Here is a 13431-nt window from a genome sequence, read left to right as displayed (position 1 = left end):
TGTTAATATAAGAGAAGAAAAAATATAGTCAAATACTTCATATTCATTTACAATAACTATTCATACCATATAGCAAAAAATTACATAGATTAAGTAACAAGTTCACATACTATACATATTTTAAATTTTAGAACATAAAAAATCTAGGTTTCAAAAAATGTAATACATATCCAAAAATAACACCAAAAAATTTTAAACCACCTAAATAATTACCTACCCATTAATAAGAAAATAAAATATGTCCAAGACAGTTTAACATATAGTTTAAAATATGTATCACACAGAGTAATACATAGGAGGTCTTTTTTTATAAGCTCTAAGATCGTTCAATCAACAACTCTATCTGGCGGTTAGGTAGGGAGTCGAGTTTCAAGATAATCTTGTCCCCTTCCTTTAAATTGTATACTCTACAACATTTTTTCCGTTCAACCCCAAACTTCCATTCTCCATTTATTCTTCCACTTTTCAATAAGTGAAAAAAGAATACATTCTTGCCTACGTTGGAAGGTGGACCAGTGATCTTCCAAACCGAACCATCTCTAAAGAGTCTAAGATATGCATCAAATTTTCAGGGCAGATATTGCAATGAATGATTCATAGTTAGGGTAAAGAGAGTATTTTCATATATAATGAATAACAGATACAGAACGAATATTTAATAAGTTTGCAAAAAAAAAAAAGAAAAGAAAAAGAAATCACTCTTTTGAGATTAACTTGCCAGTCTAAATTGACTCAAATCCGAATTTGTGATGGTCTTCTCATAATAAGTATCTGGAGTGTGACTGATTCAGGATATTTTAAACTTGTTAGTCACCACATTAAAAGATATCGATCTGTACCATGATATTAAAATGCAAAACATAAGAAAAAAAAGGTTACATTTAGCATTACCCGTAGTCAGACAATTCGCTTGTTTCATTATTTTGTTCGCTGACCTCCATTGATAATGAAGATCATCTCCTTCAAGTGTCTCATCTTCATCATCATTTTCATCACTATTTGATGAGAACTCATCATCAGATGGTTCAGACTTAGACAGAACCATCACATCAAGTGATGAGGCTCACCATTCCTGTTATACTTTATGTGGAACACTCTATATATGTTATCAAGTGTTTCTGAGTCCATTAGGTCAGTCATATATGAGTTAGGATCAAGGTGAATCTGGATGGGCTGGTTCATGTGATTCCACAGTGAAATAAAAAAGATTTTGAAACTGACATATCTAAATTGCACACATGCCCCTCTATTGACAAAATAGAAAGATCTAACCTGTTCAAATGAGGTGTCAGTTATAAGCAGCTGTTCATTGTTTCTTTTCAGCTCTAGCACCAAGAAATTATCGAGCTCGTCAATGACATAGAACGTTGACCCTAATTCTTCTCCATGAGTTGAAACAAACCTTGGGGGAAGAGCTCTCTCACCCTATATTTGATTTTATTCCTAAAGTTAATTCATGTCTAACAAAGCATGGTAAAAATACATCACATAATATTACATAATTATTTAGTAAAGAGGAGTACGTATACATTTAAATCTACCATTATTACCTATAGAGCAAGACTAGAAAATAATAATCAGCTAAATGAAACGACATTATAATCAACATCACAAAAATAGGTAATTAACTAAGAAACACATATTAGGTGTTATTGAATGTCCAGAAAAAAATACTGAAGTTTTGAAAGAAACACTGAAAGAGAAATTGCTGTTATCTTGATGCATTGTGAAAGCAAAACATTTTACGTAAACATCCAATCATGTTTTTCCGTATCAATAAATGCTGGATTTTCAAAGTCACTATCATTATATGTATGATTAGTAAACATTGTATTATTTATTTTGAATGTACATTGATAATTTATCAAAATTAATCTTTTATAAGAGTCTCGCAAGTTTATTAGAGTTCTTGTAGTCTACACAGATTTCAGATTAAAAAGATCAGGAACTCAGAGTTAGCTAATCAAAGTTATCTAACACGCAAAAAAAAGTATCAAGAGGTTAGAGGAGAAAAGTGGAAAAGACCACTAACTGAATATAAACTAAAAATAAGGCATTCGAAGTTAAAGATTTAACCCACCTCTTTAATGGGTTAATATGCATGATATAATATTGCATAATATGTTTGGTTACCTGCCCATTGAAAAGGCGAAATCTAAAAATTCATTCTTTTTTGTTGTGCCAATATTCTTGAGTTGCTACAAACCTTCTATTAGCACATAATGGTATCATTAGAGGTTAAGACTGAAACTTTTAAGCAACAAACCAACTAACTAAGTATACCAAAAAAAAAAAAAAACTAACAAATTAATGAACATTATAAACTGTTACCAAAAGCTTCATCCCTCATTAACGACTGATTTTTAACAGTAGCAAATATGATTAAAAAGGACCACCACTCCTTAATTAGTTAATTCTGAAATCCAAACAAATATGAAGCTATCAACATGATTAAATATCACAGGGAATGTAACTTATTACCGTATCCTTTCTATAATAATGCTCGATTCCTCAAACTAAAGTCCAAAAAACCACTTTACAAAACTACTATAAAACATATTTTAGAGATTATGGAAAGTTATGAAATGTGGCCTAGATATAAATGAAAAGCCAATAAAATTGAATTACAACATGAAAAATATCTGAGAAAGAATTTAAAAAAAATATAGATGGCATAACATGGAAATTCAACTGACATTAAAATTTTCACAATTTAATGCGAAATACATTGAATAGAAAGATAGATCATACTTCAATGAAATCGAAAATGCAGCAAAGAAAAGAAACCTAAATATTAAGTTAATAAATAAAATTACAAAGATCGATGGTTTCCAGAAATTTATTTTAAAAACTAAGGGGAAATATTAACCATAATAACATAATCTAGACATTGAACAGATCAACTTAAGCCTGTGTTTGATAAACTCCAATTTTGTGGTTTATCTTGTGCTTAATTTGGAGAATTTTATCAACTTATCTCACATTTATTCAATGAAATAGCATGGTTTTGTAATTTTCCCTAAATTTGTGCTTAAGAGTGAAAACATGCTTTTTAGGCCTTAAATTCGCCAATTTTAATTCACCTTAATTACATTCGATGCCTTGATATAGTTGTTGAGTGATTTCAGATTCATAAGGCAAGTATTGGACGGAAGAAGTGAAGAGAAAAGCATGTAAAGTGGAGAATTCATGAAGAAATGAGCATTTGGAGAATTAAGGGCCACGCGCACGCGTCATCCGCGCGTACGTGTGAGAAGAAGATCTGCAAGCCACGTGCACGTGTCACCCACGCGTAAGTGTGAGGAGGGAATTTGCCATCCACGCGCACGGGTGACAAGAGGCACGTGACCTCATTAAAGTAAATTCACTGGGGGAAATTTCTGAGCTTCCCAGGCCCAAATCCAACTCGTTTCTGAGGGTATTTCATGCAGAATTCAAGTTTGGACAAAGGGGGAGCAATTAGTTTTAGGTTAGCATCATGTAGGTTAGTTTTCTAGAGAGAGAAGCTCCCTCTTCTCTCTAGAATTTAGGGTAGTCTAGGTCAAATTTTCTTAGATCCAACTTTTAATTCTTGTTTTGATTTAGTTTTCCCTTTTAATTTCTTGTTATTACATTTTTACTTTTCTAGTTTTACTTGTCATTTCCTTTATTTTGTTACTTTTATGTTTATGAACCTTTGTTAGATTTTAATTTCCTTTTAAGGCAACTTTATGTTTCCATGTTCTTTTTATGTTGATCTTAGTTACTATTGTTGATTTCTTGCTTTTGTTAGTCATAGCTTCCATTAATTCTTGCATTTTGTGATATTTACTTTTATTTCACTCTAGGTGTTTGTTAAAATATTTTCTCTAGCTTTTGAGTAGTTTTCTTTACTCTTTGCCTAGGCTAAGGGAATTGAGTGACCTTGAGTCATTGGGTCTCATTGATTTGGTGATTTGAGAACCCTTAGTGGTCAATTTAATAACCATTGACACTAGCCTACTACTAAGTCAATTAGTAGCTAGGTTAGGACTTATGGATTGATGTTGATCAAGCCTATTTGACGTACTTCAAGTTTGAAGTAGATATTGTACGTACTTTAAGCGTTGAAGTAGACTAATTGGGTTGGTACCTCATAATTGTCAATACATGGTTTGTAGACAAGGATGGGTGATCTCAATTCCCATGCCTAGCCAAGAGTTCTTTCCATTTCTTTATTAGTTCTTGCCATTTACTTTCTTGTTATTTATTTTTCTTACCAATTACAAATCAAACCCCTTTTGCCCCCTTCATAGCAAATAATTGATCACTTCATTGCAATTCCTTGTGAGACGACCCGAGGTTTAAATACTTCGGTTAATTTTCATTGGGGTTTGTACTTGTGACAACCAAAAATATATTAAAATTTAATTTGAGCATTACTTGTCGGTTCGGAACTATACTTGCAACGAAGTTATTTTCTCTAACCGAGAAGAAATTCTTAACTGACGATTTTGCTTTTTCAAATTTTTGGTGCCATTTCCGGGGAATTGCAAAAATGTTATGTTATTGGCTATTGTTCAAATGTGAATAGTTTGATTTTTGCTTGCTAGTTGTAGAATTTTGTTCCTCTTGTTTATTATTAGTTTTTGCTTTATTTTTTTTGATATTATGAATTCTCATCAGTTTAGCTATGAGTTTGGTTACAACTTTGTTGTAGGGAATGGAAGCTTCAATGAGGATGTGCATCAAGGATTTGGGAATCAAAGGTGGGAGGAGCCTCAAGCTTATGGACAACCTTCTTGGCAACAACTTCTTCCGGCTTCTTATGGGTACAATCCAACTCTTAATGCATATCAACCTAATGGATGTGGTGATTCTCATTGTGGTTGTCAACCACAACCACCACATACATATGACCCCTCTCCTCAATATAGCCCTCAACCATCATACTCACAAGCCCCCTATCACCAAACACCTCCATATGACCCTAATCCTTATCCACCATACTAACCACCTTATGAGTCGTATGAACCATACATAGAGCCACCACAATTCCAACACAACTACTCCCAAGAACCACCTCCATATACACCATCTCCATACCCTTACCAAGATGAACCACCTTTCAATTATGAGCCCTTTCTTCTAAACAATGAACCCTCTCTTTCCACACGATCTCCAATAGATGAATCTCTCAATGCCCTCATGCTAGAACAACAAAGAGATATTAGCTCTTACATCCAAAGGCAAGAGGATATATAAAAGGAGTTCAAGAAACTAGAAGTCATGATTGCTACCATGGCGGAAGCCGTTAGCAACATGGTCTCCTCCCGCCTAAGCCTATACGATCAAGGCACTCCCATTGTTGAATGTGGAGAAGCAATCAAGAAGCATAGTGAGGGAGTGAATTTGGAGCTTCAAGGTGAAGAAGAGGAGTTGAAGCAATAATCACAACCAAGGGAGGAAGTCGAGACAATTGAACTAGAAGGAGTGGTCGAAGATTTGGGAGATGTTGAAAGTTCATGAAAGTGTAGAATTATAGAGCCATCTTCCAAGAAGCTTGATATTGATGTTGAGGAGGGTGTACAACCTCCAAGGCATATCATGGTTGAAGACTTTGAAGAGGTTGATCAAGAGATAGATTCAATCATTGATGAGTTTCTATCTATAATTGAATCCTCTCCCATTGGGCTTGACATAGAGATTAAAGAAGAAGATACCTCACTTCTCATACCCTTGGTAAGCAATGAAGAAGAGATTGAATTGGAAGGAAGCTACCAAGAGGAAGAGGTTGAGCAAGAAGCAAGCTCCATCATTGAAGATGATTCCACACCAACCAATGTGTCTTTTGGAATTGATGAATCTCCCTCATTGTGTTATGAAATTGATGACACGGAGGACCGTGCATAACCTCCGACACATGGTTTAAGCAATGAGGGGTGTATAGAAGAAGTTGGTGAGTAAGAAATTGAAATTGAAGAAGCTTGCCAAGAGGCGGAAGTAGCCAAAAAAGAGCACAATGGAGTAGACCTTGCATTGTCAAAGTGTGGGGAGGTCCTCCTTCCTAAGTCACCATCATCCTTTACACCATTCAAGTGGGTAAACTTCATATCCCTTAACTTTTTTATTCCACTTGAATATGGGTTGCTTGAAGAGTAAGAGAGAATTGTGTAGTGGTTGGCAGAATGATGTTAGGCTCATTAAGATTGAACCCTCAAAGCATAGGTCCCATAGTTGGAGGAATGCTAAATTGTTTGGGTCTAATAGGATGTTTGGGTGTTTAAATGAGAATTCGGCTCGCTTACCACCCGGTTGGAATCACCGTGATCAACTTGAAGACGGGTGTCAAAACAAAGTGTGGGATTCCGGATTACAAGAGGAGGCTCAATTTTGGGAGCTCATGGTTTGTGAAGAACTCCATCAAAGCTTGGAGCTATTAATTTTGAATGATGGATCTTATTTGAAGTCCAAGCATTGGTGGATGTTCAAGGATGGATTCAAGTACAAGCCACCTTGATGAAGAGCTCCCCATAAGTCCAACTTAAGGACAATAAACAAAAGTGCTAGGTGGGAGACACCCCACCATGGTAACATCCTTTCATTTTCTCTTTTTGTACATATTGGTAAATTAGTTTAATTTCATGTTTTGTTTAGTTAGTTGAGTTTATTTAGAAGTCTAGTATGATAAATAAGGTTTTATGGTGTTTTGGTAGCTATTTGGAATGCTTGGTTTGGTGCAAGAACTTGGAAAAATTTTGAAAAATAGAGCAACATGCCACGCGTATGCGTCACCCACGCGTACGCGTGACCCCCAAGTTTCCAACCATCCACGCGTACTCCTCGTCCACGTGTATGCGTGATATCTAAATTTTTCAGGGCCAGTACAAAAACCAGAGAGTTGTGCGCGTTTTAGGCTGGAATTGTGCCTCTAGCACAAAATCCACCCACGCATACGCATCACCCCATGTGTACGCATCACCTAGATCTCTCTTCACCCACACGTGCGCGTCGCCGATGCGTACGCGTCGTAGCTCGCTTCTGCAATTCATGCGTATGCATGACACGAAGCGTACGCATGACCCTGCCCTGTTTTCACCCATCTTCTTTTCTCCTCTTCTTCACATTTCTTTCCTTCTTCTCTCTTCTCTTCTTTTCTTTCCACCCTTCAACCATCATCCAACACTATCATTCACCATCTACCATTATTTTCTTTAGTTTGTGAGTTGTTAGTTAGTTAGTTAGTTAGTTAGTTATCTAGTTAGTTTAATTTTTGTTTTCATGATAAGTGTTGGATTATTCATGTTGTTTGCTGTTTATTGCTGCTTATTATTAACTGAATGCTATTTTAGCATAATTATTTTTGATATTCATTGTTGGATCACTTTCTTTGAGGTTACAATTTGCTACTTGGTTTGGAATTTTTCATGTTTAACAGTTGTGAATACCAAGTACATATGACATTGCCTTCAAGCTTTCTAAGTCTTTTAAATTGCATGTTTTGGCCACCATGCATTCATCATCCATTGTTAGGCAATTGTGTATTATCAATACATTTTTTTAGGTGACGATTGTTTATGATTGACCCTTATTTACATCACCTATTTCATGCATTGAGATTTTGGAATTGTGGAATCAGATCGAAAGCTTACCTAGTGACATATTTTTGAGCTTTGTAAAGATTTGTGGCCCATGCTTGCTATGTGAGTGAGTTTAATTTCTATCTTCTTTCTCCTAAGTTCCATAGCACCCATGTGTTCTACCTTTATGTCACTTAGGTGTTGCAAAAAAACTTCAATATGTGTCATTGTTTGATGTGTGAGCTCTATATTTCATTTTGTTCATTAAAGTTACCTTGCACATAAATCAATGTCCATTCCTTATCCAATTCACAATTGCTTAATTTTTTCTTGAATGCTTTTATGCTTATTTATTGCTTGTTTGGTTGTCTTAACCTTCAAGTTTTCTCTGAAGTATTTTAAGCACACTAGAATGAATGAAGTGTATGCTTCTTTTGTGTAATTGTGACATAACTCTCTATGATAATGTGTGTGTTCTAAACGGCGCCTAATTTAGAATTCACACACCTATTTTTCGTCAATGTCACACTAATTCACTCACCCAATTCTAGTGATTCACCTCATTCCAACAATTTATGCTTCCTTGCTTGTGCATTTACTTGTCTTGTTATATCCTATTTCCTATCTTTCAGGGTGCGCCATCATAAGCAAAAATGGAAGGGAAAGAAAGAACATGCAGCAACCGGTTGATCCACCAGCTGAAGGTGGCAATCCGGAAAGTCACCGTACCCCCTTGCTCATCTTTGAATTCACTGAGGACGGTGCAAACTTTTAAGTGTGGGGAGGTCGTCCGACCACTCGACGTTTTTGGGTGACAATTTTCTAATCCCAACACTTTTGTATTTCATTTTTAGGTCTTTTAGGATTTTTTGTTGTTGCATTTTCTTAGTTTTCATATATATAATAAGCTTAGTCAAAATAATAAAATTTTCCAAGGTTTTATTAGTTTTCATATATATATATATATATATAATAAGTTTTCATTCTTGTATGTATTATTCTCTTTCTATTATTGTAATCTTTGATTTGTTTGATTCTCTATGTCTATTATTTTGTGTATGAATGTATTTATATGATTGAGGCCATTATTTCAATTAGCTCACTTACCCAAATAGCCTTACCTTTTATCTTCCACTGTTAGCCAACTTTGAGCCTATGCTAAACCCATTTGTTCTTAATTTTAGCATATTACAAGTCTTAAAGAGAAAAATAATAAATGTCCTTAATTTGGATCTTTGATTAGCTTAGGCTAGTGAGAGTGTTTATCATTCAAGTTTGGGAGAGTTGGAAATATTGATTGGGATAAAAGAGTGTTTTTGTATTTCTATTGAAAATATTGGGGATTGGGTACATACTCATGCATTGAATGTGTAAACCATATATATTGATGCTCTTGTATATATTTTAGTTTGAAAAAAATGATGACAAAGAAAAAAAATGTAGAAAAATATATATAAAAAGAAAAAATATAAAAAAGAAAAATAAAAGCAATAAAAAGGGGACAAAATGCCCTAAAATAAAGTTCAATAAAAATCAATGCATATGTGTGGTGATAAAAAAGAGAATGCATTAATGTGTAAAAAAGTGGAGAATTATGGGTAGTTAGGTTTGTTTAGAATTGTATAGGGTGTTATATAGGTTAGGTGGGAAGTTTAAGTTAATCAAAGATTCAAATTTCAAACTCACTTGACCATATGCATCCTACCTTGACCCTAGTCCCATTACAACCTTGTGGAAAGACCTCATGATATTTGTATACATGCATGAAATAATTGTTGATTGTTAGAGGAGAATTGAGTGAATCAACCCTATACACTTGAGCGACTAAAGCAGATACACATCCGGTGAGGGTTCGATTGCTCAATTACATGTTTTCACCCATGATAATCTCTTTTCTTGCAAGTTTGTACATTCTTTTTAATAACTCAATTCAATTGTGGGTTTGACTTGGTTGCTATTGCTTTAGCCCTCATGTTCATCATGTTTTCTTGGAAATTGATTTACTTTGACTAAGTAGATGCATTCATTTAGATAGGTTGCATTTAGGTAGTTTGCATTGAATAAATGTTGATACCTGATAAACCACTATTTCATGGTTTATCTTGTGCTCAATTGAGTGATTTTTACCAACTCTTTACCTACTTATTCATACTATTTGCATGGTTTTATATTTCCTTCCTGATTATGTGTTTTGATTGAAAACATGCTTCTTTGATCTTATATTTGCTTATTATTAATCCTCTCTTATTACCATTAGATGCCTTGATATGTGTGTTAAGTGATTTCAGAGATTACAGGGCAGGAATGGCTCAGAGGATGGAAAGGAAGCATGCAAAAGTGGAAGGAATACAAGAAGATGAAGAAATTGCTAAGCTGTCCAGCCTGACCTCTCTGCACTCAAACGGCTATAACTTTAGCTACAGAGGTCCAAACGACGCGGTTTCAGTTGCGTTGGAAAGCTAACGTTTGGGGTTTCGATTTGATATATAATATGCTATAGTTCCCCTGACGCTAGGCGACGTGACCGCGTGATCCATGCGGCCGCATCGCAGTGACGGAAATCCAGCGTGGCAAAATTCGAAACCAGCAAATTCTGGACTGTTTCTGACCCAGTTTGCGGCCCAGAAAACACAGATTAGAGGCTATAAAGTGGGAGAATGCATCCATTCATAAGTACGCTTCCATAATTCACTTTTCATGTAGTTTTTAGAGGGAGAGGTTCTCTCCTCTCTCTTAGGATTTAGGATTAGGATTCCTCTTAAAGGAATTAGGATGTATTATTATTTCAACTTTATTATTTCAACTTCTTCCCAGGTTCAATGTTCTTTTTATTTCTTTTCTCAATTTTGTTTATGACTTTCTATGTTTAGATTGATTTTCTATTTAATATATCTTGAGGTATTTCAGACTTATGATTGCTCCTTTTTATTATATAAATAATTTGGATTTTTCCCTTTTGGCTTTGGTTGATTTATTGGTAACGTTTAAGCTGTCAAATAAAGCAGTGGTTGAAATTGGGAGTTGCTCCAATAACTCTAGTCTTTCCATAGGAATTGACTAGGACCTGAGGATTAAGCTAATTAATCCACTTGATTTACCTTCATAGTATTCTTTACTGGCAAAAATCTTAACGTCAAAATGGCGCCATTGCCGGGGAATTGCAAACGTGTGCCTTATTATTGGTTATTGTAAATATTTGCTTTTTGATTTGTTTTTATTTTTATTTTTATTAAATTAAGAGGTTATTGATTTTTATTTTAAAATTTTTATTTTATCTTATCTTATCTCAAAAATCAAATTTCAAAATTTAAATTTAAATTTTTTTTTCAAAATTCAAATTCAAAAATTTTCAAAATTCAAAAATTCAAATTTCAAAATTTCAAAATTCAAAATTCAAAATTTAATTTTCAAATTCAAAATTTAAATTACCTTTTAATTTAAATTTATTTTTATTTTTGTTTTTAATTTTTTATTTGCTACTATGAACTCTCACCCCTTTGGCTATGAGCCTGGTTACAATAATGTTGCAGGAAGAAGAAATTACAATGAGAATAGGCATCAAGGTTGGAACAATCAAAGATGGGAGGACCCACAAGGATTTGATCAACCCTCATGGCAACAACCACCTCCAATGGACTATCAACAACCACCACCATATGCCTATAAACCCTTTCCTCAACATAACTTTGGACCACCAAACTCACAAGCCCCTTTCCGCCATTCACCTCCATATGACCCTAACCCACATCCACCATACCAACCACCTTATGAACCAAATGAACCATACATAGATCCACCCAAACCTCCATAGAGAGAGCACTTACCGATCTAAACTCTACTATACGAGCTCTCGCCGCCCAAATCAGACCATCAAATACCTTTAACAATCAACCCTCAAGCTCTAGTGCACTTCCTTTTCAATCACAGAATGATCTCCCCATCCCACCACCACCTCAATATTTGCCATCTCCATATCCATCAATCCAAGAGCACTATGATCCTACCTATGATAACCGAGTGCATCAAGAGACACAGGATCGTTTCAAGGAAACAGTGGATCGATTTCAGGTAACCACTCAACAACTGGGGCAAGCATTAATTCAATGGACTTCTAGGCGCTTAAATATACAAGGATCAGCCACAGCTCCATGTGGACAGTCTAGTGAAGAGCGTAGCATGAAGGAGATACCAGAAATCCCAGTGGACAAGACAGAGAATGAATTCGTACTAGAACAAGTAGAAGAAGCTGTCATTGTTCAAGAAGAAGAAGAAGTGGTTGAAGACTTAGGAGATGCAGAACCTCCATGGGAAAGTCAAGACATAGAGCCTCCTTCCAAGACGGTTGAAATTGATACTGAGGAGGGTGTACAACCTCCAAAGCATATCATAGTTGAAGACTTGGAAGAGGTTGATCAAGAGATGGAGATTCAAGAAGAAGAAGCACAACCTCCCATGCCCTTGGAAAGCAATGAAGAGGAGATTGAATTGAAAGAGAGCTACCAAGAGGAAGATGTTGAAATTGAAGAATCTTGCAAAGAAGTGGTAATTATCAGAGAAGAGCACAAGGGAGTGGAACTTGCAATTTCATTAAAAATACTTCCCCCTAAGTTGCCATCATCCTTCACAACATTCAAGTGGGTAAAATTCATATCCCATAGCTTTCTAATCCCACTTGAATATGGGCTACTGGAGACGGATGGTCAACTTAGAGCTCTTTGTGGCATTAAGAGTAAGAGGAAGATGGTCAGTGGTAAGAATTGTCCTGCAAGGTTCATTATGGTTGGAAGCTTTAAGTTTAAATGCAAAGGTTGGTGTAGAGCTCATTTGAATGGGTCTAGGAAGCTGTTTGGTAGCTGCAGTGAGAATTCAAATTACTTATCACCCGGCTGGAAAAATACAGATCTCGACAAAGATGGGTGTAAAAGCAAGATTTGGGATCCTGGAATCTGTTTTGACATCCAACACCCCGGGAGCCTAAGAATCTTTTTGAAGCTGCTCAAGGGTTTTACATGCCTAGTTTGGGACCCCGGAGGTTACTAGAATCACAAACACTGGTGGAGATTCCTGGATGAGTTCAAGCATAAGCCACCATAATAGGAAGCTCATCAAATGTCCAACTTAGTTGGAGCAACCCGTCCACCTGCACATCTCAGCATGCACCGAGGACGGTGCAATCTTTAAGTGTGGGGAGGTCGATACCGATCTCCATGGGTTAATTATTTCCTGACTCAACACCAAAATTTTTATTTTATTTGTTTGCTCATTGTTGCATTTGCATGTTTGATTGCATATTTGTTTGATTTTTTGCATATTTTACCACTTGGTTGAAGTAATATTTTCTTTTTCAAGAAACCTTTTAGAGCATTTCACTAATTTGAATAAAATTTAATATTACACTTGTTTGAAGAAATATTATACTGGAACATGGTTTAGAGCTCGAACACACAAAACCTGTGAGATTTTGAGCCTTTGTGAATTGGTTGTATTTTTCAACCAATATTTTATTTTTAATGTGTGTTTTTCTCTCAAAAATTGTGATCTTTGTCTTGCTTAATTCTATATTTCCATTGTTTGATGTATACATGCACTTATATGATTGAGGCCTTTGTTTCACTTAGCTTACATACCCATATGGCCTTACCTTTCATTATCCTTTGCAAACCAATTTGAGCCTATTTTACCCCTTTGTTCTTTACTTTAGCACATCATTAACTCTAAGCGGAAAATAATAATGTCCTTAATTTGAATCCTTAGTTAGCTTAGACTAGTGAGAGCGCTCATAAATTAAGTGTGGGAAAAGTGGGTTTGGAAACAATTGGTTTGAGAATTGAGTATGTTAGAATTTTCTAAAAATGTGAAAGAAATGTTTAGGACATGTTCATGCATTCAATAA

Source organism: Arachis ipaensis, chromosome B07 (assembly GCF_000816755.2).
Source record: "Arachis ipaensis cultivar K30076 chromosome B07, Araip1.1, whole genome shotgun sequence".
Lineage (NCBI taxonomy): Eukaryota > Viridiplantae > Streptophyta > Magnoliopsida > Fabales > Fabaceae > Arachis > Arachis ipaensis.
The sequence above is the reverse complement of the archived record's forward strand: the minus strand, read 5'-3'. Positions refer to the sequence as shown.